Source organism: Equus przewalskii, chromosome 17 (genome assembly GCF_037783145.1).
Source record: "Equus przewalskii isolate Varuska chromosome 17, EquPr2, whole genome shotgun sequence".
Taxonomy (NCBI): Eukaryota; Metazoa; Chordata; class Mammalia; order Perissodactyla; family Equidae; genus Equus; species Equus przewalskii.
Window position 1 is genome coordinate 10,049,861 of NC_091847.1, and position 26,618 is coordinate 10,076,478.

The following is a 26,618-nucleotide window of genomic DNA, read 5'->3' on the forward strand; positions in this document are numbered from 1 at the left end:
TTCTCTGCACACGCTCTCTTAAAGTCCTCGCTCATGTGCCCTTGAAATATGAACATAAAGCCAACAGCATCTGCAGTGCGGGGCAGTACAAATCACAGAGCCCCAAAAGCGGCCCCCACCATCAGAGCCCGAGGGATTCAAGAGCCCAAGTCTCCAAGGCCAGCAGACCTCAGTGACAGGGAAGGCCACCGTTCCCGGGACCCTGGCCTTGAGCGACAGCCATGCTGGGCTCCCACGAAGAGCCTCATCAATACCAAAACGCGTCTGTAAGGCAGCCGCCAGGTCTCCCTCTCTGAGCTCAGAGGCAAGGGCCATAGAGAGAAACCACACAGTCCTGACGTTCCAGTGGCCCCACACACGTCAGACTCCTTCCAGGCTCTTTGCTGCCTTCTCATTCCAAAGCAGACTCTAGTCAGAGCGAGGAGACAGGATGTTCTCGAAATACGTTGACACCAAGGCCAAGGTGCGGGGAGCAGGTGCCACGAGCTGGGGGGCAGGATACTGGGGGACAGGATGCTGTGGCACTGAGGACCCAATGGTGGCTGGTGACCTCCCCCTGTGCCCTCAGACAGGCTCCTTCCAGCTCTGACACCTGAGGCCACGACAGCATGGGCGCAGCAGCCCACACCAGCTCGTCTCTCCGCACCCTCCTCCCGCCAGTCTATCTCCTTTCTGTCCTTCTTAGGGAACCATAAAGACACCACAAGGTAGGCCCTCCAGCCAAACCTCAGCATGGGGCCGAACTCCCAAAAGGCCTGCTCAAACTGTGAAACACCAAACTGGACCCAAAAGAGTCCCACTTCCGGCCACTTGCGCCACGAAGCAATGAGACAGCTGTCACGATGCACACGCAGGTTCTTACACGGGAAAAGAAAGAAGCTACCCTAGGGACCCTCAGGCCAGAACCCACGGCATATAACCCAAGGGGCTAAGGGAATAAACTCACCGGTCTCTGGTTTCTCCTGGGGCCTGAAGGCTATCTTGCACAGCAAAACAGGGAAGCGTCAGAGCCACCTGACAGTCTCGGCCACTGTGCCACAGAAGAGCCCCTGCCCGTCCACTTCTCTATGACCTTCTGGAGCAGAAGCAGCTCAGTTCTCAGCTGGTTTGTCTGCCCCAACCTCCAGTCCAGCAAGAGCAGACTAGGCAGCTCAAAGTCTTAGAATCTGCCAGGCCAATCCTGGGCTGTCCGTCCAGCCTTACAGATGCGAATGCCATCCCTTTGTTAATGCAAAAACCAGAAAGGAACTGAGGGGACATCAGGGCAAGAAAACACTAATCGACATCACCCCACCCTAAAAGTCCTAAAAAAAAATAAAACGCAGATCTCAGGCAAGACCCCACCCTGCAGTAGGCTCCCCCTGGGGCCTGAGAATCTGCATATTTAACACGCTTCTCCCCTGAATCCTATCTGGGAGGCCCAGGAACCCGACTTGGAGACACTCAAGGCCTTATTCTCAGATTTGCCTCTGTAACTCATTTCCAGTTCTGACTTCATTCTCTTATGCTTTTTCTCTTTTTTGATTAAGTGCATCTTAAGAGAAGAAAAAAAATCTTCTAATTCATAAAGGGATCTGGCAGTTAAAAGACTTACTGATACACGTGTATCAGTATAAATATACACATCCCACATTCACACTTAACAGGAAGAGTAACCTAAGATAGTCTATGGCGGATCTAAGTCACGTACTGCAGTGTGTCCTCCGTCTTCCACAGACGAGACATCTAAATTACATTCGACCCGACCATCCTGCCCCATCCTACCATCAGCATACCTGAAACCCCTGGCTAGGTAACTGCTGAGTCTGGTTTCTTCTTTCCCTACATAAACAAGGCAACGCATGCACACCCTCAGCCTGTGAGCACCAGGGACGTCCCCTCACCTTGATCTTCGCAGACAGCGAGGGCCGGCCCTAAATACGCTGTCACTGCCTGGACACACAATGTATTACCACAGCCCAGCCCAGCGCCGGCCGTGGAAATGTCTGAGTGATGCGCCTTCAACCTGTCATCAGAACACCATGACCTCAATTTTTGGAGGAGTCAAGTCAAAACTCTACCTTTATCTTCAGAGATCCACGACACATTTATGTGTGAGCCCTCCCTTCAACTTGCCCGTAGCCTTCAGGAAAGTCTGAAAATGCCGTCACAGGCTGAGTGCTTCCCCCGCCCCCACCAGTGTCCCCAAGTCTACCCCTATCCACACTTACCCTGTGACCACACCCCAGAGGTGGCCCGAGCTCAACAGCTGGCTTAGGGAGAGTGAATGGCAGGGGACAGCAGAGGCATATTCCTTGAGAGGCGCCTCACCACACTCTCCCCAGAAGCAGAGGCAATGACAAGGCCCCACGCCTTCTCCAGACTCCGGTCCTCCACCCTGCCTGCCGTCTCACTCAGAGAGGGCACGAGGGCAGGTGTTCTGGCTTCAGGAGTTTGAAGCCGGAGGACCTGAGAGACCACATTTGCCAAGCCCCTCCTTCCACAGACAGGCAGAGCAGCTTGCACAGGGTCACCCAGCTCTTGAGTGACTGGTTTCGCTCTCCCAGAGGGTAACCCCAAAGGGTTCAAGCCAATTTCTCTTCATAGCGTACTCATTCATCACCCTTACTCTCTTCCTTGACTTTTTCCAGAGGAAAACAGCCTGAAAAGATGACACATATAAGAAAGTCTTCCTAGTAGTTATGAATGGGCAGAGGGCAATGGGGGTGGGGGTCCTCTGCCCAACTTTATACCATGCCACCTTCACAGGCAGGGGTTAATGACTTGCTCTTAAGATGGTCTTAACTAGCAAACGACAAAGATGGGGGCAGGGGCATCAGAGCCCCTTCACCCTTCTCCACCAGGCTCAGCAATACTCATCCTTCAAAACCAGTTCACAGGGAAGCCTTCCTTAGTGCCCAAAGTGGAGCTCGTCCAGTCCCATAGGACATAGTACCTCGACGGTCACTTTGGAATTATTTAAGGGCACTGGTGTCCTCCCCCAGACGGAACTTGGCAAGACTTCTATCCCCTGCTTCTTCAGCCACTGCTTGGGTGAAGTGTAGATTCCCAAAGAAAGACGCAACAAATTAAGAGCTATTTTCTGGCCATCAAGGCCTGCCTACATTGTAAATACCTGCATACTAATCTCCCCATCTCAGGTTTAAAAAATATGGACTTTTTTTTTTTTTTTAACTCCCAACATAATGAATGAGTTTAAATATTAGAAGTTGAAATTATTAAGTAAATCATTTCACCTGCAAAGCTTCTATTTGCATAACATTAATTCATGATGGCAGCTAAAACAAATTCATCACATTCTGTATATTAGAAGTTGATTTATGCAGGAATTGAAAAAAATCATGAGCTCAAAATTATGTTGATATGATGTACGTGCTCAACGAAGAAAGATTTTTCTCTTTCCTTCTTTTCCTTTTTTTTGAAAAAAATCATCTGAACTGAATTATGGTGAGAAGGAAAAGGATTTGAGGAGAGGAAAGAGGCGAAGGACCGGCATCTCAGAAAATGAATAATGCTACTGCCTCACGTGTGTGGCAGGCTCTCGGTGAGCGTGCGCGCACACACTCTCCAGTTATTAATGTCAAGTATGCCAAAGATACGCTGGAAAATCATTACCATTCATCGCCACTAACCGCCATTAAATTTCAATCAATTCAACTTAGCACAAGTGTACTCGAGCAGCCCTTACAGTTCCTTATAAATGTGGCTCAAAAGTCGGGCTGACTTATTGCATTGTCCACTACACAAAGAAGCATTGCTAAGCATCTGCTTAGAGCCCGGACGGATGCTCTTTTAACATCCTAAGCATTCAAAGATCTTTCTTTTCCTGAGCGCTAAGAAGTCTGGAATCCCGGGGCGGGGGCGGTAATTATTCTGAGCGACCACCATTTCTTTCCTAGCTTTGAGGTGGAGACAGGGCAAAAGGAGCCCTTCCTGGCTACAGTCAGTCTCGCAGATGCCTTGCGGAAAGTTTCTGACGGCCACCACAAGTTTGGTAACGTGGCGCCTCTCTCTCCTGGTTCTAGTCAAAGGCTCTCAATTCACTCTGCAAACTGTAAACTCAACTCGAATCCTCTTGTCTGGGAAGAGGGCAGACGAGCTGATCGGAAGTGAGAGGGAGATTCAGCAGCAGCCCACTGGCGAGAGCACCTTCTGGAAAGGGCGCCTTTCCCAGGTGGGCGCAGGCTGCGCGCACCGCTCCCCGTGGGGAAGCCGGCCCGCGTGCTCCCGGGTGTCACGCCCGGGGACAAAGGCGGCGACCCGGGCTGGTTTGTTTGGGTCTGGCCGGGGCTTTCTTCCCCACTCGCCACAAGCAGGGTCCAGCCTGCCGCCAGTCGCCCGAGGCGCCCGGTGCGCGGCAGGGACAATGTGGCCATTGTTCGGGCGCTGAAAACCAAGCGGGCGGGCAGGTGGGAGGAAGGCGGCGGCGCGGCCGGCGCGCGGGCACTCGGGGCACGGAATGTCCCCCGGACGCGCACGGTCGCCAGGGCCTGAGCACGCCGCCTCCAGGAGGCCTCCCGGGCCAGTCCTCCGCGGAGTAGAACATGGAGGAGAGAGAGCGAGGAGCGAGAGAGGACGGAGAGAGAAAGGAAAGACAAGACGGGGGCGGGGGTGGGGGGGAGACAGAGAGAGGAGAGGGAAGGGAGGGAGAAGAAAGGGGGAAAAAGAGAAAGACAGAAAAGAGACAAAGAGGAGAGAGAGGAAAGAAGAGTCAGGGGAGACAGACAGACAGACCTGTACAACAGAACTGTACCACAGGCTGCCTCGGACGCCCCTGGAAAGAGCAAGAGTTCATCCTATTTCACAGAGGGAAGCAGCTCCAAACCCAGCCGAGTCAGCAAAGCGTAATCACACCAGGGGCTTTGCTTAATTACGGGTTTGAGACTTGGGCTGGAGGAAGGGAGACACTTAACTGTGTCCCCAGGAAGGCCTAGGCACTCAGATGGTTTGTAAGGTGGGGGATTACAAATATCCCCAAGCCCACGGAGCCAGGATCCCAGAGGACGAGGCTGGGGTCTGCAGCGTGGTGCACTCAGGCCGACCAGAACAGCCATCGTGCAGGAGCTTTTAACGTTTAACTGGGACAGGAGTCCCGGCCAGGCCCGTGCCGTGCCGTGAGCAGCGAGGCCACAGGCCTGGGGAGGCCCCGCCTCGGCCCTGCAGCGAGGCTCCCCGCCCTCCCCCCTGCTCGCCTCCTTCCCGCGCCCACTCGCAGGAGGCCAGGGGCCCTCGGCCCAAGGGGGAAAATCACTCCCGTACTAATGAATAAAAAGTCCCCTTTATTTCACTGCTGTTTTTGGTTCATTAAATTTTCCACAGATTTGCAGAGAAGAAAACATAATCAATAAACCTTGACAAAAGTGAACGTGTGAAAAAGGCCAGAGAATGGAAAAGCGAGATAAAAGTGATATCCGACCACAGATTTCGGCGGCAGATGACGAGCCGGCGCTTCTGGAGAATCTCAATGGACCATCGCACTCTGCGGCTTCCCTTCCCTCTGCTGCAACTCTTCATGCCAGACAATAGCAAATGCACTAAAACTTTTTCTTATGCTAATGCATGAAACCGGGCACTCACAGTTAAAACACTTCCCAGCAACCTGGGTTTTTTTTTAAACAACACGCATGCACACACACAAAACCACATTAACTTTTTCAATTTAAACCAAAATCTGAAAAACGGTTTAGTGTGTACTCTGGTCACATCTTAAATGAGTTATTTTCCCCATCTGTATGGTTTTTAAGAAACTAGAATCAGATCACAAACTGGATTATTGAGGATGCTTTTGCTGATGAAGGAACTGGGGAAAATAACATAACGGAACATGCAGAAAGTCTGCTGTTCTCGTCAGTGCATTTTCCCAGGGTTTTATACGTAGTTCTGTAGGTTAAGGATGTTTTTGTCACCCTCAAAATCTAACAATAATGATCAATGATTTGTATTTTATAAATCCTTTATATTCCACAGCAAACACTCAAATTAATTTCAGAGAAAATGAGTAACATTGAATCTAGTGTCATGCTTATTTGAAAACCATGAAGCTATTGCTCTTTACCAAAGGACACCCTCAAACGCCAACCATGACCCCTGCCCAGACCATCTTTTAAGGCAGCCTGAGAGAGTTTCAGAGCAGGTTTCCTCCGGGATCTTTAAAAGCACTGAAATCTGCTGCATGTTCTGGTTGCTGGTACAGTCACCTATTCTGCCTCTCTGAATTTTCTGGAATCTGAGAAAAGCTTCTCTCTTTTGCATTCTTCACGTGCCTCATTTGTCCATGCCTGTGCCACTCACTGAAAAGAAAGGGGGAGCTGCTTCCCGGGGTTCCTTTTCAAAGGGCCCTGGCCCGGGGAACAGTGCAGCTGTCCACAGCGAGGTCCACCTGGCCTGGCCATCCCTGGTGCACCAGGAAACAGACCCTGGCACAGGTAGAACCCTCCCCACCCCCCAAGAAGTAAGGCTGGTTTGCTCCACCTCCCTGGAGCCAGAGCCAGCATCATGAGCAGCGTCACTGAGATGAAAGGAAGCCTGCTGAATTTCCCCAGGAAGAGACACGCGGCCCCAGCGCTAGAGTACACAAGGATGCAGGATTTGAGTTTTGAGCTTAAACAAGCCAGCTGGGTGTGTAGGGGTCACACAGGCTTTCAAAGTGCACATGACAACCTCCTGCTCTCATTTAAGGGGAAACGCTGGCATCGGTGGGGTGAAGTCCCCCCCCCCCCCCAGCCCCACGGTGGCCAAGGGAGGCCCCGATGGAAGAAGGGTGTTTATTAGGCAAATACCCAATTTTGTCTGCCTGCCTGCTGAATCCCCTGCTTTGCTAATCCAGCCCCAGGGGCTGCACTGTGTACAGGGCACTTGTGGGAGTACAAAAAGCATGAAGTATTTGTGTATTTTTCAGTCAGCAGTGCAAACAAGCCAGCTACAGTACACAGCCCCCAAGACCCCCGCAGCCAGGCAATGAGCCGCTGCTGCCCTGTGGCCCCCTCTTCCAACCAGGCAACTCAAAGGATTTCCTCTGTTCAATGCTCTCCCCACAAGTGGGCTGGAGCATCCCTGAGAAAGTGGAGTGGCACTCCACTCTATGGCCGCCTGCCGGGCCTCGCGGGCCAAGTCAAGAGTCCACTCTAAGGCCACGGCCAGGGTCAGTGTGAGCTGGGGAGCAGCCAGGCAGGCTCTGCTCAAGGAGTCTGAACCCCGTGCAAACTCCCCTCAAAACAACTCCCACGGAGGATAAAAACATCTCGGACAGTCCCACCTTGCTCCTGGCTTGGGAGTGTTTTTCTCCCTCTCACCCTCACCCACTGACCCCAAAACCAGAGTGCTCTGAGCACAGCCTCTCACTCAGATGCCAGACCCAGGGACAGCTGGTTCACCTGAGGGCCATTTCCTGGGCAAGGGGGCTCCTCACCTGGATGGGGATCTTCCTGCGTTAGTTTAAATCTCCCTCAAACGACTAAATAACCTCACGAAATTAGCATATTTCTGAAAGCAGAGGGGAAATACAAAGCCATCCTAAATATTACAAAATATAACTAACTTTGAAACTCTCAGACAAGTGACAACTTTCCCCATGTCTGGGTGTAAGGGGAACTTAAATCTGGGAGAGAACATCCCCGCAATTTCCTGTAGCCCACGGCGGTGGGAGGAGGAAGCAGCAAGTCTAGAAAACGAAAGCAAGAAAGATGCAGGAAGAAAGAGGAGCAAGAAGAGAGGTCAGGGGCCCAGGAAGGGAGGGAGGCCCTGGAGGGGATGCATCTGCATGGTGTAGATTCTGCTTTCTAGAATTACTCCCAGGGCTGACCAGAAGCTGGGACAAGCCCAGAGAGCATCAAAAGTCAAAGCAGCCACGCAGAGCCAGGGTGCCCTGCCCTCCCCTGGGGAGACCAGCCCAGGTAGGCACACAATGCCTTTCCTCCCGACTGAGCACTGAGCACTGCAAAGCCGCTCCCAGGCCCAGGGAGGCCTGCCCCCACACGGGAAGACGGAAGGAAACTCCCAGCCTAGGTAAGGAAGTGGGCGGGGAGGGGGCTCCTAGGTGAGGTGGCTAGAACAAACAGATCTCATCTGGGGGACTGGTGACAAGCACGCCTATTCCGCCGCTTTCCGCCGCTGTATATTTTGGATTTCACAGTTTATTTACTTTACTTTTTGGCACCGAGCCCCCTGAGCATGCCAATACAATATTTGTTTAAACACTATTTTATGCCGCTTGCGAGGGAAACGTTTACTTTCAAATTCTCCAACATCCCCCAGAGCCTCGTCTGCAAACAGCGTATGAGCGTTTTACAACTGCTCCCTTTATCTGAAGCTGTCGGGATTAAACCTCCACACGCCGGCGGGGGCGGTAGGCGGGGGCCCGGGACTCGTCCACGGCCACCGGGCTGCAAAGCCCGCGCCAGAGGCCGTGCACCGAGCGGGATGCCCGGGCGGGGTGGGGGCAGAGGAGTGCAGAAAAGACCCCCAGGGCCCGGCACCAGACTTGAAGAAACGGTCTACTTTCCCAGCCGGGATCAACTCTGAGAGCCACAAAAATTATACAAAAGAGAGAGGAATAGAGGGAGGCCCCCTGGGGGGACGGGGAGGGGGGACCCAAGGCCTGCCAGAGCCTCCGCGGCCGGTCACCCGGGGTGAAGCGCGAGGTCTCCAGTCCCAGCTCCTCCCGCTGTAAAAGTCGGGTTTCCTAGGAAATGACAGCAATTACTGCCAGGCTGAAAAGGCGCCGAGTTGGGTGGACTTCCAGCTCCCCGACGCGGCGGGCGCGCTCACACTCACACACACAAGCACACGCTCCCTTCCTCCTCCCCTCCCTGCAATCCCCCCCCACCCCCCGTCCCCGCCCAGGGAAAACGCTCCCCTCTCTAAACCCTTAATAGGATTGGCGCCCAACTCTCTCCGCGCCTCTCCCCATCCATCACACACAGATCAAGTTGCAGTAGTGGATTTTTCAAATTCCTCAGCAAATATACTTGTTGAGAGATTGCCGGGCGGGGGAGGCGGGGGCGACGACTATGAGTGGGAGGTGGGGATGAAAGTGAGGGGTGGGGGGACAGGAGGACGGGGCGAGGGATTACGTGACGATCCCTTCGGGAAGTCAAGCGGATCTCGGGGCGGAGGGCAGGAGAGGAGAAGGAGGAGGAAAGAAGCAAGAAGGGAGCCGGGAGAGGATAGCCTGACCGAGGGGGAGGGGGCGACAAGGCCGGACAAGGGGAAGGAAGAAGGGAAGAAGAAAGAAAGGCAGGGATCCGGGACGGATAGCGCGGAGAAGTGCAGTTAGAAGTTCGCAAGTGGCTGGCTGCAGCCTCTCCACACGCAGCACACTCCCCTAAGACACACTCCCATCGCCCACCTCCGGGAGGTTCGCAGCATCTCAGCCTCTGGTGCCACCGCCCCCCCGGCCCCCGGGCCACCTCACCTCACCTCCCGCAAAAACAACCCTGGGATCGGGCGCCGTGGAGATGGGGCGGGGGCCGGCCCGGCTGTGCAGCCCGAGAAGAGAGACTCTATTCCCCAGGTAGGAAGGAGGATGCAAAATCGCCCCCTAACCAAGAATTCCTAGCCCCAGAACCCCTTTTACGTCCCCGCCCGGCTTGGCCAGAGCATAAAACGGGGCCGCCCCACTAGACCCCGGGCCCCCTAAGCCCGGTGCCCTGATCTCCGCGCAGTGGCGCGAGTACTCGGCCGAAAGACCATCCGAGACGGCGCAGCATCCCACTCGGCCTGGGCTCCCCAGGGTAGAGAGCACTTCGCAACGAAAAGCAAGCAAAAGAAGGCCAATGCAACTTTACCGAGGGAGACAAAAGTTTGCCTCTAGCACGCAGGTGGCCGCTCGGGCGCCGGGCGGTGGCTGCGGCCCCCCATCCCAACTTGGCTGGTGCGGCGACCCGCCGCGGGCTGCCGTGTGCCGGGGCTCAGTCGGGCCGGGGCGGGGCAGGCCAAGCAGGGGAGGAGACGCAGAGGCGGGCGGGGGCCTGGCAGCCCCTACCGCGAGCGAGCGGGCAGCTCCCCGAGGCTCCGGGGCGCCGCGCAACCCGCGCTCCTTCCTCCGGCTCCACCGGCTCCTCCTCGCCTTCCTCCGCGTCCGCCGCCGCCGCCTCCCGCTCCTCCTCGAAGTCTCATTGATAGGAGTTTGAAAAAAAGTCCGCGGAGCCGTGCTGCCTCGGCTGGCGAGCTCCGGCACTCCTGCAATCCATCAGCGCCGCCCGGACGGCGCAGCGCCCCCGCGCGCTCGACCGCCGCACACCCGAGCGCCGCGCCCCAGCCCGCGCCGCGCGCACCCGCCCGGGGGGACTTGGGGGGGACCCGGAGGAGAAGGGGGCGGCCGAGGACTCTGCTCCCCTGCACCGAGGAAAGAAAGCACACGAGGAAAGTTCGAGCAGAGAACGAAAGAACGCGCCAATTTCCGACACTTTTTTTTAAGGCGCCAGGGTGGGTGGGGGGTCGCTAACTCAAGTCAGATGAGCTACGGAGCTAAGGCGCAGGGACTGATCTGTTTTCAATCTCTGAAATCACCCTCCCTCCCGACCTCCCTCTTCCCCTCCGCCGGGAGATGCCCGGGTCGCCGTTCCCAGTGCGCCCGCTTCTCCGGGCGCCGGGGCGGAAGCCGGAGACTGGAGGGACGGGAGGGGGGGCCCTGGCTCTCCGCTGCCCCTCTCTCAGCAAGCAGCGCGCGCAGGTGCCGGGGGTCCTGCCCTCGCCCCCCGCCCCCCCGCGGCTCGCGCGAGTCGCTATCCGAGCGCCTGTTGGCGAGAAGCGAAGCAGCCTTCTAGGTTTGGTGCATGTGTGTTTTGTAGGGAGGGTTTTTGTTTTGTTTTGTTTTGTTTAGAGACTCCACTCGCGCTGCCGCAGCCAGATGGAAATAATCAGAACCCAACAACAGAGGAAGAAGGAAGAAAAAAACCTCACTGAATTTTCGGGCCAAAATGTGTATGGGGGTGTGTGAAAGAACTTGCTTAAGCAAACTAGGTGATGAGCCCCAGGCGCTCACGCCGCGCCACAGCCCAGGACTGAGCTGCCCGTCTTGGAGAAGCATGGGGACAGTTGGTTAAGGGGTCCCCCTAGCCCTCGGGGGCCACCAGCCTCTGTAGGGCTGAGGAGCGTCTCCCAAAGGATGCTTCATGGGAGACTGCTCTCTTTCTCTTCCTAACGTTTGTGGAGGACTTACAGTGTGCTAGGTGACACAGTGTATTTCCTTTATATTTTTTAACCGGCAGAACTTTGAGAGGTAGGCTGGTAGGTAGGCTGTCTTCCCCGCCATTTTACAGATGAGAAGGCTGAGGCTGAAACAAGTGAAGTAACTTGTCCGAGGTCCGAGCACTGAACCGCCACCCTCCACGAGTTTCAGCGAGCTGGGCCATTCGTTCAAATTCGCCCCATGAGGGTGGCGGGGCCTCTCTCCCTTCAGTGCCTCTTCCTACAGTTGCGTCTTGTCCTCTTGTCAGGAGTGCAGAGGAGCCGTAAGCCCAGAGAGCCGGTTCTCCCCTCCTCGTGGGGGTGTGACCTCTCAGGCCCGCTTTCCTGACGGAATCCCTTTGGCCCCTAGCTCTCTCCTTAGATTGCCTCCAACTTCATTTTTCACTTTTTAATGGAAGAGGAGGCATTGTGATCCCCGTTCCCTATTACCTACCTTCCTTCCCTTCTTACATTCCTTTATATGAGAGAAGCTACATTCTTCCTGACCTAGGGAAAAAAATATGCAGGACAATATTAGAACAATTCGATGCTAATTTTGTTTTTCCCATCTTCTAGATGGGGAAAAGAACCTGCAGGGTTTTTAAAAAGCAAAACTTGCAGAAGCCAATGTATTTATTAAAGGGAAGAGAAGTTTGAAAGGGGCTTTTTCTTTACATGTGATCAGATTCACCATTCCTCCATGCAATTTGTTTAAATTCCTGCTGAGCTTTCAGAACACAGACTCTAAGGAGACAGAAAAAGTAAACTCTCCCTCCCGTCTTTGGCCATATTTTAATGACCCTATTCATATCTGCCCCATGAAATGTGGGGAATCATTTTATGTTACTGGAATATTAGCAGCGTCGGCTGATTACTTCATTACAAGCTCGTCTCTGTTGGTTTCCTTGTGTTGTTAAGTTTGTGAAGAAGTTTAAACAAATCAACATTTTGGGATATTTCCTTTTTCTCTGTTTTTCTTCTCAGACCAGCTCAACTCCTGCTGGAATCCAGGCACTCCCATAACCTTTCTTGGCTTATTTTGGCAAGAAGGTGGCTGTTGAGATGAAGATGGAATGTTTTCGGTTTGAGGAGAGGCTGAAGACACCGTGCCTTAATCTCTAGATGGTCAGAAGTTTGGGAGCTGAGAAAAGCAACAGGAGGTTTGAGGCGGAGGCGAACGGGTATAGCAGAGAAAGCCTTCACCTGAGTGTTGGGCACCGGGTCCTGGTCCCAGCTCTAGTGCTAAGTGGAGGATAACCTTGGGCAAGTCCCAGTTCATTCAGTCCGCAACTTTCCGAGTGCCAGGCTCTGAGCTGACTGACGAGACGTCACAGTGAGCGGGACTGACTGACAAGATCCTTCCCCTTCGGGAGTTTGAGGCTTCAGGAATAACCACAAACAAATGCATCATCACATACTGGGTGAAGAAATACGAAGTGCCTCAGAGCTTATGACCAGTGACCTGAGCTGCCATGGGAGGCGGGTGGGAGGCCCAGAGAAGGCTCCTCTGAGGAAGTAAGGTTGCACCGATGTGGGGAAGGAATGAGGCACAACAGGAGCAAAAATAAACAAGCGGAACTGCACCAACCTCAAACGCTCTGCACAGAAAGGAGGCAATCAACAGAGTGACAGGCATCCTGTGGAATGGGAGACACTGTTTGCAAACCAAGTACTGACAAGAGCTTGATTTCCAAAATACATAAGGAACTCTTAAAACTCAATGGCAAAAAGACAAATGACCCAATTAAAAAATGGGCAAAAGACTTGAATAGACATTTCTCCAAAGAAGACATACAAATGGCCAACAGCTACATGAAGAAATACTTGACATCTTAATCAACAGGGAAAGGCAAACAAAACCACAATGAGATGTTACCTCACATCTGTTAGAATGTCCACTCTCAAAAAGACAAAAGATGGCAAATGTCGGTGAGGTTGTGGAGAAATTGGAACCCTCAAACCCAACACTGTTGATGGGAATGTAAAATGGTTTTGCAATTATGGAAAACAGTATGGAGGCTTCTCAAAAAATTAAGAATGGAATAAGATCCAGCCATCCCACTTCTGAGTATGTCTCCAAAAAAGTTGGAATCGGGATCTCAAAGAGGTATCTGCACTCCCATGTTCATGGCAACATTCTTCACAATAACCAAGATATGGAAACAACCCAAATGTACATTGTCAGATGAATAGATCAAGATAATGTGGCATATACCTACAATGCAATATTATTCAGACTTTAAAAAGAAGGAAGCCCAACCATTTGTGATCACATAGATTGACCTGGAAAAAGTGTTAAGTGAAATGGCAGTCACAGAAGGACAAACGCTATGTGACTTCTCTTATATGAGGCATCTCAAGTAGTCAAAGCTACAAAAGTAGACAGTAGAATGGTGGTGCGCAGGGGATGAGGGAAGAGGAGATGGGGTGTTGTTGTTCAATGGGTATAAAATTACAGTTATGCAAGGGGACTAAGTTCCAGAGATCTGCCGTACCACGTAGTACCTATAGTTGGCAGTAAGATGTTATGTACTTAAAAATTCAAGAGGGTAGATCTCATGTTAAACGTTCCGACCACAAAAAAAGGGGGGGTGGGCATGCTAGGAAACTTTTGGAGGTGATGGGTATGTATAGTGCCTGGATTGTGGTGATGGTAACACGAGTATATACCTATGTCCAGACTCACCAAATTGTATACATTAATTATGTGCGATTTTTTGTATATCAATTATACCGCAATAAAGCCAGGGGATAGGGAGGAGGAATGAGGGAGAATTAACTAGGAGAGGGAAGAGGATGAGGCATGTTCCAGTTCTTCCTTCCCTCTTCCTGTGAAAGGAGCCTGAATGATGAGAAACTCTAGGCTCATAGAGAAATAGCTTGCCCATCACTGCACAGCATTCCAGTTGCTAGGGTTTTATAATAAATCGCCCCCAAACTCAGTGGAATAAAACAACCATTTGTTGTGTGCATGGATTATGCAGGTCAGGATTTTGGAGAGAGCATAATGGGGACAGCTTGTCTCTGCTCCACAGTGTCAGGGCCGCAGCTAGACGACTTCAGTGCTGCCACCGGGATCATCTGAACACACACTCACTCGCATGCCTGGTGGTCAGTACTGGCTGTTGAGTGAGGGGGGCCTCAGTTCCTTTCTGTCTGGACCTCTCCATGTGGTCTCTCTACTTAGGCTAATTTTAGACTGATTAATAGCATGGTGGTCACTGGGTGCCAAAGGTGAGGTTAACAGGAGATAGGCAGGTGGAAGCCCTATCACCTTTTAGGGAACCTTGGAAATCACAGAGCATCGCTCAGCCACATTCTCTTCATTGAGACATAAAGTTCTGCCTAGATTCAAGGCGACGGAAAATAGACTCTACTTCTTGATGGGGAACAGCAAGATTCTGAAGGGCATATGGGACAGAAATGGTGCTGTAGCTGTTTTTGGAAACATGGTCTGCCACACAAAGCTAACTGGAGACACAGGGAAGGCTAGCAGGTAGCCCACCAGGTGTGTTGCCTCATGGCTGGGCTAGAAAGCCCAGTAGCGAGCGCTTAGGAGCACTAGAAAGAAGTGAGACCCAGTCCCCACGCTCAGGGAGTCCACACTCCAATCAGGGGATACACAAACTTGGCCACAGTGGAAGGACACAAATGACGTACTAAGTGAGGAAGGTGCTGCGGCTGAGAAGAGCTGAGTTGTAGACTAAACAGCCAGCCAATGGCCAGGCAGGAGAGGGCGTGAGGGCTCAAACAGTAAGGGCCAGTCCCCAAAGTGGATTGAGCACGTGTTCTTCTTTGGGGGCTCCCACTTTCAGTCTCCCCAACCCTGCATCCCAGTGCACCACCCACAGGCTCTGGGATCAGCAACGCTGTACCGTCTGGAGTCACTCCTACAACTGAAGGCTGTGTCCATTATTATGGTGCAGATACACACAGGAGGGCCGACACAGAACCTATCTAGGTAATACCCTCTCCGCTGCGAGTAAATGGATCAGATCCTTTCCAGAGAACAAGCTTATACAGGAGGAGTACAAAACATAAGGATGGCACCTAAAGGGCACTGCTGGGGGACAAGTACACAAAAGGAGGATACCAGGCAGGCCAAAGACCAAGGAGCACTTCTCATTTGCAGCCCAAATCTTCAACGCCGTCCCAACAGTGTTGTGGAGTAATGCAACGTAGAAACGCATGCAGGGGTTTGTGCAATTGGGAGATGTTAGGAAAGCCCCCACCCCACCCCCATACAGAAGCAACTGGTGAAGATGCTTTTCCCCTCAGGGCTGCCCCAGAGGACATGGCTGGGAGAGATTCAAGTGCAGAAGGACCAAAGCTTTGGCTGATGGATTCACTCATGCATACATACGTGAATACATTTGTTCATTCATCCCTCTTGAGCTTCTACCGTGTCCCCTGCACTTTAGAGATAAAAAGATGAAAGAGGTGCAGTCCTTGCCTTACTTCACCCGCTGGTCCCTGGCTGGGCGGTGCTTCCACAGGCCCCTGAGTCAGCTCACAGTGGTAAGGCCCGTGAAGGAGGTTGCCCTGTGCAAGGTAGGTTGGAAAAGGAAGGAGCTGGGGAGGGGGGCTGTGGAACATTGATGCAGCCATCCTGGGGAGGGCAGAGGAGGCCAGGGCAGGGGGGGAAGAGGCAGGAAAATCAGCGGGGCTCAGAGATCCAGTGGATGATCTTCAGCCATTTTTCCCCCCTCAGGGCCAGCCCTCTCAAGAACTTTCCTCAAGATAGCTTGTGGGTTTCTTAACCAAACTGAAAAAGACAGCATCATCTCACAGCCTCTGGTGATTCTGAGAAATGTCAGTAGTCTTCACCAATCACATAACAATGAAAGACGTTACTTCAAGACAATTTAAAAAGAAATCGTTGCTCCCACATCTATGGACAGCTGATCTTCTACAGAGGAAGCCTGGAACATACAAGGGAGAAAGGAAAGTCTCTTCAATAAGTGGTGTTGGGAAAACTGGACAGCCACATGCAAAAGAATGAAAGTAGACCATTATGTTACACCATACAAAAAAATTAACTCAAAAGGGATTAAAGCCTTGGAAGTCTGACCTGAAACCATAAAACTCCTAGAAGAAAACATAGGTAGTACTCTCTTTGACATCAATCGTAGCAGTTTCTTTTTGAATATCATGTCTCCTCAAGCAAGGGAAACAAAAGAAAAGATAAACCAATGGGACCACATCAAACTAAAAAGCTTCTGCAAAGCAAAGGACACCATCAACAAAACGAAAAGACAACCCACCAATTGGGAGAAGGTATTTACAAATCATATAGCCTATAAGGGGTTAATATCCAAAATATATAAAGATCTCATACAACTCAACAATGAAAAACAATCCAATTAAAAAATGGGTAGAGGATCTAAACAGACATTTTTCCAGAGAAGATATACAGATGGCCACCAGGCACATGAAAAGATGTTCAACATCACTGCTTACCAGGGAAATGCAAATCAAAACTACAATGAGATATCACCTTACACCCGTCAGAATGGCCATTATTAAAAAGATAAGAAATATCAAGTGTTGGAGAGGATGAGGAGAAAAGGGAACCCTCATACACTCCTAGTGGAATGCAAACTGTTGCAGCCACTATGGAAAACCGTATGGAGATTCCTCAAAAAATTAAAAATAGAAATACCATATGATCTTGCTATTCTACTTCTGGGTGTTTATCCAAAGAACATGAAAACACTAATTCTAAAAGATATGTGCACCCCTATGTTCATTGCAGCATTATTCACAACAGCCAAGACTTGGAAACAACCCAAGTGCCCATCAGTGGATGAATGGATAAAGAAGATATGGTATATATATGTAATGGAATACCACTCAGCCATAAAAAAGCGAAATCTTGCCATTTTCTGCAACATGGCTGGAACTGGAGTGTATTATGCTAAGCAAAATAAGTCAAATGGAGAAAGCCAAATACTGTCTGACTTCTCTTATATGTAGAAGATAAAAACAAGAACAACAAACAAACACATAGACACAGAGAGTAGATTGGTGGTTACCAGAAGGGAGGGAAGAGGGGGAGGGGAGAGGGGAAGGGAGGAGGATGAAAAGGGGTAAAAGGGCACATTTGTGCAGTGCTGGATGGCAACTGGATTTTTGGTGGTGAACACAATGTAGTCTACAGAGAAGCTGAAATATAATGTTGCACACTAAAATTTATATAATGTTATAAACCAACGTTACCTCAATAGAAAAAAATTAAATAAAAACAAGAAATTATTAAAGACACCTGATTAAAATGTAATGAACTTATTATAAGATATTGGACTGACTTACACATTGCTCTTAAGGATAGCCACTTCCTGGGGTGGGCCCTGTGGCCGAGTGGTTAAGTTCACGTGCTCTGCTTCGACAGCCCAGGGTTTCACTGGTTCAGATCCTGGGCGTGGACATGGCACTGCTCATCAGGCCATGCTGAGGTGGCACCCCACATAGCAGATCCAGAAGGACCTACGACTAGAATATACAACTGTGTACTGGGGGGCTTTGGGGAGAAGAAGGAAAAAGAGAGAGAGGAAGATTGGCAACCGATGTTAGCTCAGGGCCAGTCTTTAAAAAAACAACACAAGGATAGCCACTTCCTGCTGGTAGTGTATCAAATTTAACTTAGTCAATTCTCTTAGGAGTTCCTGAGAAGGAACCGAGAGGCGGTGTGGGAGATGACCAGTTGCCAAGATATCGAGTTCCTCGGGTTCCATGCACGCTGTTCATTGTCTCCAGCAGAAGGAGGAGAATTTGGAAGTCACTTGTGGACTGCATTAAAAGAACATTTAAACTCAAATCTCCCCAAATGTATGTAGATCATTTATCTCCTTCGACACCTCCTTCGTTAGCCATTATTTTATTAATGTTTCAACGTGTCTTTTTAAATGTTGGGTGTTAGAGATTTGTTTGTGCCTGGGTTAGTTGGCGAGCCTCATTTTGCCAGAAATCAGCTGTGGAAAGGCAGGTTCCCATTGCCTTTGAATAATTTGAAGAAGGGGAGAGATGGCTGGAGAGCCGCCCCTATCAGTAAAGTGGAAGCAGGAGACTGGTTCTCGGAGGCCAGAGTTGGTGAGTAGCTGAGGCTAGCCCACGTGGGCGTGTTGGATAGAAGTCTTCCCTGCCAAAATTAACATACGAATCAAAAGTTTTCATATAGATAAGCAAAACCAGTCAGAAGATAAAATGGAAGATGAGAAAGGTTATGATGGCAAAGAAGAAAGTATCAACTATCTAGGCTTAAATGTAAAAAGAAATGTCGAAAACTTGTGTGAGAAAAACCATAAAACACTACCAACGCCCGTGGAGGTACACTCGAACGAATGAAACCGTGTGTTCTGGGTGAGGAAGGGTCAGCATCATGAAGGAGTTAGTTCTCCACAGGTCAAAGTCTTAAGTTATTGCAATCCAGAGAAAAATATTATCTTTTCTTGGTGGTGGGAGAGCACGGCTAGGTGAGTTAACGATTACAAAGTTTGTTTGGATAAAGGAAGAAGCAAGAATAGCCAGGAAAAAAGCCTGAAAAAGAAAAGCAATTGTGGGGAAGGCAGGCAGCCCTCTCAGACCTTAAAACATATTATGGAGCCTCTCTAAGTGAAGCAATTTAGTGTTGATGGTGAATAAAAAGACAGACCAATGGAATGGAATACGGAATCCAGAAACAGACCTAATGGGGCATGGAAATTTCGACTTTGATAAAGGCAGCATCGTGAATGAATGGGTGAAAGATGTGCTTTTTACTAAGTTGTATTGGGATAAATAGAAATTAAAGCTAGACCAAGACACCATTTTCTCACCTATCAGGCTGACGAAAACCCAAAACTTGACAATATACTCAGACAGCAAGGCTGTAGGAAAACAGGCACCTCATACAGTGCTGGTGGAAATGCAAAATGGACGACGCTTGTCAAGCGAAGTTGGGAATATCTAGCAAAATCACATATGCATTCACTCCTTTCACCTACTCCTCTCACTTCCAGGTACCTATCTCAGTCACAATATGAGACGGCATATGCAGAAGGCGAAATAATGGCAGCACTATTTACAATATCAAAAACTGGAAACCCCCCAAATATCTTCGTGTGAGGACAGATCGAATGAACTATAGCATATCCTCACAATGGAATATTATGCACCTATAAAAAGGAATGAGGAATATTTCTTATGCTATTGTATGTATTCTTAAGTGAAAGAAGCAAGGTGGGGCAAAGTGTGAATAGTATGCTACTGTTTATCTTAAAATGTGTGATACAAGCATGTACAAGATTTGTTTATATTTTTAAGTAGATAAACCACAACATGTTTTAAGATTATCCATGGGAGGAAGGAGGGAGTAAGATGGAGGGGCCGGGGGTGGAATCTAGACTTGTTTTAATAGACGTTGGGTTTTTAGACTTGGTTTTGGAACCATGAAAATATTTTACATTATTATGTAACAAAAATTCCTTTTGAAAAAGTAATCCCAAAAGTTGATAGTAAAGTGAAACAAATGAACGTAACTATGTGTCCCGTCAGTAGATACAATGAGACAGAACATCCTATCTGACTTTAAAACGGTAGTAATTTGACTGCACAATCATGGAGAGATATATACATTTAAGACAAAAAGAACTGAGAGAAAGAAACACATTGTTTTCAGTAATTATATTGTTGGTGGAGCGCTGGTATTGTTCTGAGATACTGTATGTATACTATGAAATAATGCACACGAGTAATTATGTTAGTGTCACTGACAAATGGGCTTTTTCCTATGCGAGAAAGGAGATACAGATGTGAGATTAATAAGGTTAAGTAAAATGTATGATTCTGAATCTGAGTTGGAAATGTTATAAACTCTTGAAATATCATTATAAATTCATGTAAAACTTTTGTTTTATAATAATATCAATCATTTCTTTTTAAAAAATCATGTTTTCTAGCTCTGTCCACTAAGAAGTCCTTAAAACAATGATCAATCCAATAGCAGGGAGCACCCGAGGGCCTAGAATTTGATTCCTAACGAGCATTTCCCCCTAGGAAGAACCAGAGCTCCTTGGAGAAATGGTCGATTTCAGGTCTTGGGAGGAAGATGCTTAAGAAGACCCTGAGACATTGTCAGACAAGAAAGCAAGGCAGCTGTCAGAGACATTTAGAGTGTGTCAAGGGCTCAGGATCAGGTAAAGAGGCTCCCCGGCCAGAGGTGACTGCGAGTTTCAATAAGGATAATAACAGCATGCATTAAAACACTTCAAACACGTTTAAATCCATGTGTATATAAAGGTCCTTGAAAGAAGACCCACCTCCCTGGTTTGCTTGAACCTGTGCTGTCCACTCCAGGCCTCACCTGCCATCCGTGGCTCCTGGGCACTTCCAGTATGGCTAGTCCAACTGAGGAACTGAATTTTAAATTGTATTTAATTTTAAATTTAAAATCTTATATTCAATTCACTTATTGAAAAACTTTTAAGTGTGTTTGGAGCAACCTAGGTATGTGAATCTACATTTTCCACTCTAAATTTTGTGATATCTAAATGCGGGTAAAGTATTTCTGATAAAAATTTAACATCTGAATTGAATGTAAAATACACACTTGATTTCAAAGACAGAATACAAAAAAAGATGTAAAATGTCTCTTTTATTTATTTATTTTTTTTTTTGCAGAGGAAGATTCACCCTGAACGAAGATCTCTGCCAATCCTCCTCTATTTTGTATGTGGGTCGCTGCCACAGCATGGCTGATGAGTGGTGTAGGCCCATGCCTGGGATCCAAACCCATGAAGCTGGGCCACCGAAGTGGAGCAGGCAAACTTAACAACCATGCCACCAGGCCAGCCCCTCAATATTTTGTATATTGATTACATGTTGAAATGATACTATTTTGAAAATATTGGGCTAAATAAAATATATTATTAAAATTAATTTTACTTGTTTCTTTTTTTTAACATCATGACTAGAAAATGTAATATTACATTTGTGACTGGCATTATATTTCTATCGCATTATGCTGTCTTAGAGAATGCTATTATTGTTTTGATAAATGGAAAATAAAGGGGCAAAAGAACAAGTGTTCATCCCTCATTTCCTATCCTACTGTACCTCAGAGGAACCAAATAGCAGTGAAGCTGAGTTTCTCTTTTTAGAAATGTTCTAGCTAATCAATGAGGAAAGAATTACAGAGTCAGAATATCACCATTGCACCGGTAACTCATTGGTGGATCTGGGCTGCCAATGCCACAAAAAGAGAGACCTCCCAACAGAGGACACCTTCTGCCTCCTGATAGAAGTGGACAGTGCAACTAGGAAATAGTCTTGTTAAAAAAATCAACCCTGTATCTGATTGAACCTCTGAATGTAACTACAATTTAGCAGACACTTAGGGGACAGAGGTACATGCTAAACACCACCAGAGAGATGCAGTCTAGACTGTGGGAAACTCCAAGGCCAAGAATGTGGTTTCTTCAACAAATGATTTGCAGGGGTGAGGCCCAGCCTTTGGCCTAGTGGTTAAGTTTGGCGTGCTCTGCTTCAGTGGCCTGGGTTTGGTTCCCTGGTGCAGACCTACACCATTTATTGGGAGCCATGCTATAGTGGTGACCCACATACAAAATAGAGGAAGATTGGCACAGATGTTAGCTCACAGCAAATCTTCCTCAGCAAAAAAGAAAAAAGAAAAGTTGCAGGAGGGAACAAAAAGTTGGAAGGGGTGCTGTAAATTAAAAGAGATTTAAGAGACGTAACAACCAATCACAATGATGAAGCTTGTTTGAATCCTGATTTGAACCAATATCAAACTGAAGGGGAAAAAAAGTATAAGACAACAGGGGAAATTTGAACTCTGACTGGAGAATTGTTGATATTAAGGAATTATTATTGATTCTTTAGATGTGATAATGTATTTGGGTTATTTTTTCAAGAATCTTTATCTTTTAGAGATACATACTGAAATATTTACAGGTGAAATTATATAATGTCTGGGACTGGCTTCCATATGATGTGGGATGGAGGGAGTTGGGGGGAGAGAGACGAAACAAGATCAGCTGTGAGTTGATAATTGTTGATCTTGGGTGACAGGTTCATGGGGATTTATTATACTTCTCCCTATTCTTGAAATGCTTGAAATTTTCAACCATAAAGTCTTTTTGTTTTTAATTTGAAAAAAAAGAAGAAGGAGAAGAAATGAAAATGGATGGGGGTTTGAGTAGGAGCCCACCGCTGAGTTGCTCAGCAGTCCGTCTGCTGGCTTCCTTCCACAGTACTGCCCCTCCCCCACCCCAGCCACCTAGACTTTCGCCTGACAGTGTCAGTCCCCTGCTCCAAATCCCTATCAGGGGACGTAAGGCACTTCAAGATGTGGCCCAAGCTGTCTCCTGCAGCACGCTGTGAGTCCTCTGTCCCACACCTTGGAACATGCGCTGCCTCTCCCTGGAAGGCCTGTCACCACCCTTTCTATTGGTAAGCTCCTACGCACCCCTCAAAACCCAGCTTGATGTTTACCTCCCCTGTTATGCTTTCCCTGACTCCCCTGGATGAAGTGAGGCAGTCCCCATCTCCTCACAGTGATTATAGCGACACTGTGCCGTTGATGTCTGGGGGTCTGTTTGCATGCCCCCATCCTCCTGCCCCCTCTTGCTCTCTGAAAGCAAGGTCCTGTTAGCAGTCAGCTCAGGTCTCTGGCTTGGAGGACGATGCTTACCTCCTGAGCGGCTCTCCGTGCGTGCTGAGTGAATGAACAGGCAACCCACTCTGACCAGCCCGCAGCCCTGCCCCTGCCCGCTCCAGCTTTCCATCTCCTTCGGCTGCATTGTTAATGCAATAGCTCTGTTACATCTCATCCCATTCCTATTTAGAAAACTTCGTTTCTTCACGCCTTGGCTGTATTGGGAGTGTTGAATTCACGGGCATGACTACAGTTTGAAATTCCAAAGATAGGGAACAGTGCCTTTCTACAGTGTGTTCAGGAAGACAAAAAAGAACCGGGAAGGGACAGAGGCCATCCCGGGGCCAGAGCTCCTGAGAGGGAATGGTCTCATTTACCTTTGTTTCCTGGATGGCCCTCAGTGGGTGCTCCATGATGGGTGATAAAGCAGATGGGGGGAGTGGGGAGAGAATCACCCCATTCTGATGTCACACTGTTTTAAACAATGCTAATGATCTTCACCCTGCAGGGGACTGAAAAAAAAAATATGGTTAAGAGGCAATTGACCCCAAGGTGGCTGAGCAGGAGTTGGAGAATTGAGCCGGGTTGAATAGTGTCTGGTACCCAGATAAATGACAGCCCAGAGAACCACGAGAGCTTGCATGAATGAATGCAGATTTGCACCCTAGACCTTTCCAGGAGGTGTGGAGCCTGGGAGAGGGGCCAGGAAACAGAACACATATCTGGGGAAATGCTGTCTGCTTCCCTAAACAAGGACATGATGGATTCTGAGAATGAGCGACCAGATGCTTTGGGGGAAAGTCCTGGCACAAGTCCGGGATGGAAGGGTGGTGGTAAGCCCTTCACAGAGACCGCGCACCTGGCCCAGAGCAGGAGCATGAGAGACCCGTCCGTGGACTTGTGGCTGGGGTGCTTCCATGGCCGTAGGTGGTGAGTGCCAGGCAAAGAATTGCTGCCCCGGGAGCCAGAGCAGCATGCACCGGACTCTATGCTCAGCCCGCCCGACTCTGCAGTTCTGTTGGTGACTCCCATGAAGACAGAGCAGGGCTGCGGATCACATCTCGGGACAGCACAAAGCTGGAATCTAATACTAGCAATGCAGAATCACTAGTATTTTAAAAGATAAGACCTCATCACCCTGGAAGAATGCAAAGAAATTGGCAACATGTAACCTAAGATTTTGAGCTTCACAAAATCTATCCCATAACGAAAGAGTAGAGAGATATGGCTTAGCAGCAGTGCTTGTGGAAGAAAGAGAAACAAAAGAAGAAAATCTGAGGGTGTTCAGTTCAGCCCAGACTTTTGGGGCTGTGGTCCTGAGCAGCACCCCCAAACCTCTGTTGTCATGGACCGCCTCCACGGTGTTGGTGACTGCAGACCACCTGTGCTCTTGGTGAGCTTTAGGTCAATCAATTCCTCACAAAGGAAACGCAAGACAAGACCACTATGCTGCCATAAATAGAAGGCACACAAGCATAAATACCCGATCACCAATTAGAAAACATTTGTCCTTGTACACCTATAAGCCGTCTCCCACGCCACCGGGGCTTGTGTTCAGCCAGGGGCTGCATTCCAAGAAGAGAGTAACAAACTAGAGGGTTCTGGGAGTGACGTGGAAGAGAGAGGTTCACAACCCTGACCCGTGGTCAGCAGCTGAAGGAACTGGAGATGTTCTGCCTGGAATAGAGAGACAGATGGGAATTCGAGAGCCGGCTCTCAGTACCTGACGGGCTGTTCCCAAGCGCTCCGTGCAGTCCTAGAGGGCAGAGCCGGGAACTTCCCCTCCCCGAGGGGCAGCTCAGTGATGAGGGCAGGGGGCACTCAGTCCCTTCTGGGTCTCTGACCTCGGGCAGATCACCCGGCTAAGAGGAGTTGGTCACCTCAGCCCTCCAAACCTGAGGCTGTTCATAGGGATCCCTGGGGGAATAAGACCCACCGTGTGCAGGCTAAAGGGACAACCTGTGCTCCCTGCCCTTGTCCCTCTTTACCAGCACATCCGGGCTCAGCTCTCCACCTCCCCTCCTCCGGGTGCCTCTGATAGAGAGATGGGGTGGCACTGAGGGGAGGCCACTGGGTACGGGGTCAGCTGAGCTCTGCTGCCAACTCACCATGTGATCGGAGAAGTCTCCACCCCTCCAGGCCTCAGTTTCCTCATCTGAAACACCACGGGGCTGGTTTGTAGGTACAGATTGGCTGCCACAGGCGGACCCTGACCCATAGGTGGATTTGGCTTGGCCTGGACAACGTTAACAATTGTTTTGTACTTTTAATTTCTTGACAACATTTAAAAATGAAAGCATTAAATATGTTTTATATACAATACCGTATAATATAGTATAGTACAGTATAATATAGTATGTAGCATAATATAGTATAGTATAATATAATATAACGTAATGCAATATATAAGGAGATTTCTGTATTCCCCCGAAAACTTCAGAAGATCTGGCGACCCCAGGCCCGCCTTTCCCACGGGACCCTGAGCTGGCCCTGAGAAGCACCTGCCCTTTGGAAGGGGCCACAGTCCACCCCCCACCTGCCCGGATCACTCAGCCAGTGCACTGCCAGCCCTTACTCACCGCGCCCCTGGGGCTCTGGGGTTTCTGGCCACCTCCCTGTGCACAGAGCAGCCCCTGAAAGCGCCCTCAGGGGTCATTTTTCTGGCCTTAAGAACTTGGCCGAGGCCGGACTGCATTTCCCTGACCCTCCGTTTCCAAAGTTACCAGGGCGATTGCGACGGCTGACGGGATGGGGGAAAGGGTTACTATCATTTCCAAGAAGTTCAAGAGTCGCGCTAATGTATGCAGAAGAAATTTTCCATTTTTGCATTAAAAACTTTTCCTTTAGATGACGTCCGCAAGTCCCGCAGCTCCCATTGCCTGGTCCCTAAAAACACATCCTCGCCGATGTGGCAGCGGCTGGGCCCTTGCCACGTTCTGCAGTTTTTAAGCAGCCAGGACGGCCTGTCTGCTCTTTCCGCTTCTTTGCCCTTTCACAGACGTCTCTCCTGGCTAGTTCTAGAAAGACTGTGTCGCTTATGCAGGCCTGGGCGCCCCCTTGGAACCTGCTCCTTGAGGAGCCCGTCCCCCAGCAGCCCTTTGTATTCAGGCTCTTCTTGATCCCGCGGGGCCTGAACAGAACCCAGCTCATTTCAAACACCCTGTGGCAGTGTTGCCAACAGCCTTTAGTTTCATCTACTCCATTGGTGACGTTTCCGAGCCGCCCCGTGACGTGCCTTCCTGGGGGGCTCACCCCTGCACCCCAGGGTCCAGCATGGTGCTGGCACGTGGTGGAGGCCCTCTGGAGGCTGATGGGGTGCATGAAGGAGCCAGGCCTTGGGCAGGACCCGGAGACAGAGACAGGAGAGCGGCGGCCTCTGCCCTCGCAGGCCCCCGTGCTGGAGCACGGTGATCAAGAGGAGAGGGACCCTTTGAATCCCCAGGGCAGCTTGTGGGTGGGGTGACCACATGATTTATCACTCAAACGGGGACCCAGAGTGAGAGGGAGCTCTTTCCAAAATGATTCAGGACTACACATTTAAGTGAGAAAAGTCCAAGAAGAGACGGGACATAGAGTCCCCTCTGTGTAGCAGAGGAGAACTTTCAATGGGTTCATGGTCTTAGACCCAACCATCCTTCTTCTAGGAAACGTATCTCAAATCTAGGGAATGATTTTTGCAAAAGATGTCCATCAAAATATCACTTACACTGACCGTATTAAGGGAGTCATTAGTCAGATACAGTGTATCCATCCACATGAGGGAATATTAGGTAGCCATTTAAAAAGGTCTTACAAA

At 49.5% G+C, this 26,618-nt stretch overlaps 1 protein-coding gene and 1 long non-coding RNA gene across 3 annotated transcripts in view; one reads left to right on the forward strand and one right to left on the reverse strand.

Annotated features, from left to right (window-relative positions):
* GLI2 (GLI family zinc finger 2) overlaps positions 1 to 10,188 on the reverse strand; it is a 251,766-nt gene extending 241,578 nt beyond the window's left edge. Inside the window, exon 1 of one of the 2 annotated variants that reach the window (XM_070581030.1) lies at positions 9,786 to 10,188. The gene's annotated coding sequence lies outside the window, so the exon portion shown is untranslated. The remainder of the gene's footprint in view (positions 1 to 9,785) is intronic. The other variant, XM_070581031.1, reaches the window with a different exon arrangement.
* Positions 10,189 to 18,519: 8,331 nt separating this feature from the next.
* Positions 18,520 to 21,081, forward strand: LOC139076742 (uncharacterized). The gene is made up of 2 exons (XR_011528649.1): positions 18,520 to 20,342; positions 20,827 to 21,081. It is a non-coding gene; the product is annotated as an uncharacterized lncRNA (long non-coding RNA).
* Positions 21,082 to 26,618: the final 5,537 nt, after the last annotated feature.